The sequence below is a fragment of the Etheostoma spectabile genome, chromosome 19, assembly GCF_008692095.1.
Source record: "Etheostoma spectabile isolate EspeVRDwgs_2016 chromosome 19, UIUC_Espe_1.0, whole genome shotgun sequence".
Lineage (NCBI taxonomy): Eukaryota > Metazoa > Chordata > Actinopteri > Perciformes > Percidae > Etheostoma > Etheostoma spectabile.
The window spans coordinates 2,596,663-2,598,787 of NC_045751.1; positions in this window are offsets into that span (position 1 = coordinate 2,596,663).

Consider the following 2,125-nt stretch of genomic DNA (forward strand, 5'->3'; position numbering starts at 1 on the left):
GCATCCTGATAAAGTTCTCTTGGCCTTTGGAATTAAAATAGCCCCCTCCCCACATCATCACATACTCTTCATCATACATATAGATAGCCATAGGCATGGGGAACTTTCCATAAGATCATCTCTCAATGCAAATCAAACCAGCTATTAAGTAAACTGAAAGAACACCATGCCTATCTCAAGGTCTGGTGAAGGGTATGTGATGATGGGGGGGGGGGGTATTTTAATTCCAAAGGCCAAGGGAACTTTGTAAGGATGCATAGTATCCTTCTTATTGAAATAACTGGCCTTTTAAAAATAAAAATCTGCCTGCCTCTATAGGAGTTTAACATAGAGGCGTGTATTCTTATGCCCCGTTTATTTATTTACAACTCATTATTCATTCACAAAGAAAATTGGTGTCCTTAAAATGTTGGATTTTCCCAATTTTTTTAAAAAAGGCATTAAGATCAATTTCCAAAAACTTTTTTTTTATTCCTCTTTTTAATCAACTTTAGCATGGGTGTGTAAACCTCTTCTAGCCACTGTATATTGTTTGACTTTGAGTAGGTTTGACAGTTGTTCCATTTTAAAATTCCAATCATTGCCGTTCTTGACATGCATACACAGATTTCTTTTGAAGAGCTCTTCAACGTATTTTCCTCTTCGATGCATTTTGCACAATAAGTCAGGCTCAAGCATGCATTTTTATCTTTTGAGGACATGAAACATTGTCACCAAGTGACATTTTTTTTCTTTTATAATTAGTGTGACCTACAAGCAGACGCATGGCAGATAGCCATCAATGGAATCCAGTCTATGACGCCCATGGGTGCTTCTTTGGCTGTCGTCTTTTTATTTGCAATAAGTTAATGGCAGCAGAGTATGAAAGCGTGTGCATGGAAAACAAGTTTGTTGCCTCTTGGCCTGCTTTTACCCTGACTAGAGGACATGATTACACCTGTTTAAAGCTTGGAATCCACTCAGGAAGTACACCACCAACAGAACTATCTAGCATCTGTGATCTTGAGGAAAGGGACAGTGGAAGCTTTAAGAGCACAAACAGACATGTACCGCAGGGATCCATTCACCTAGTCGGGGGCTTGGAAACCTGTTTTAAAGCACGGCAGAGCTCTGTGTTCAGCATGCCGAGGTCTCGTTCCGAAGCAACTGGAAGTCCTCATAAATCACCAGAGGAGCAGCAGAGCAGGATTTAAAGTACTGACACAGCAGTGGCCACAGAACAGCTGCACACACTGCTGCTGTTTAAGAAACATATTACAAACATACATCAGTATCAGAAATATTGTATTGATCGCTGAAGGGAAATTCTGTTACAGTCGCAAGAAGTATATAAATATCGAAGAAATTTAAGAAATATATAGAAGAAATATAAATAAAAGAAATAAGTGTGGATATATATGGTATTTACAAAGTTATGGAATTGTAATGGTCAACAGTAATAATGAATAAATAGTAGCAGCGGAGTATTGCACATTGTATAAAGTGGCTTGAGAAAGTTTACACACTCAGGCTCAAATTGATTAAAAAGAGGAGTAAAAAAACATCTTTTAGAAATGTACCTTAATTCAAAAAATGTAGGAAAATCCAACCTTTTAAGGACATCAATTTTCTTTGTGAATGAAAAATGTATTGGAAATAAATAAATGTTCTTCCTTAGAATACAGGGGGCATAAATATACACACCATGTTAAATTCCCATTGAGACATTTTTATTTTTAAAGGCCAGTTATTTCATGGATCAGGATACTATGCATCCCCCCAACCCCCCCCCACCCCCCCCCCCCCCCCACCCCCCCATCGTCACATACCTAAAGATAGGCATGGTGTTATTTCAGTTAGCTTAATAGCTGGTTTGATTTCCATTGAGAGATGATTTTATGCAAAGTTCCCCATGCCTATCTCTATGTATGGTGGAGGGTATGTGATGGAATAACTGGCCTTTAAGGATAAAAAATTTGCCTTCCTCTATGGGAATTTAACAGAGGGGTGTGTATACTAATGCCCCCTGTATTTTAAGGAAGAACATTTATTTATTTACAATACATTGTTCATTCAAAAAGAAAAGTGGTGTCCTTAAAAGGTTGGATTTTCCTAAATCTTTTTGAATTAGGGCATTAAGATCAAT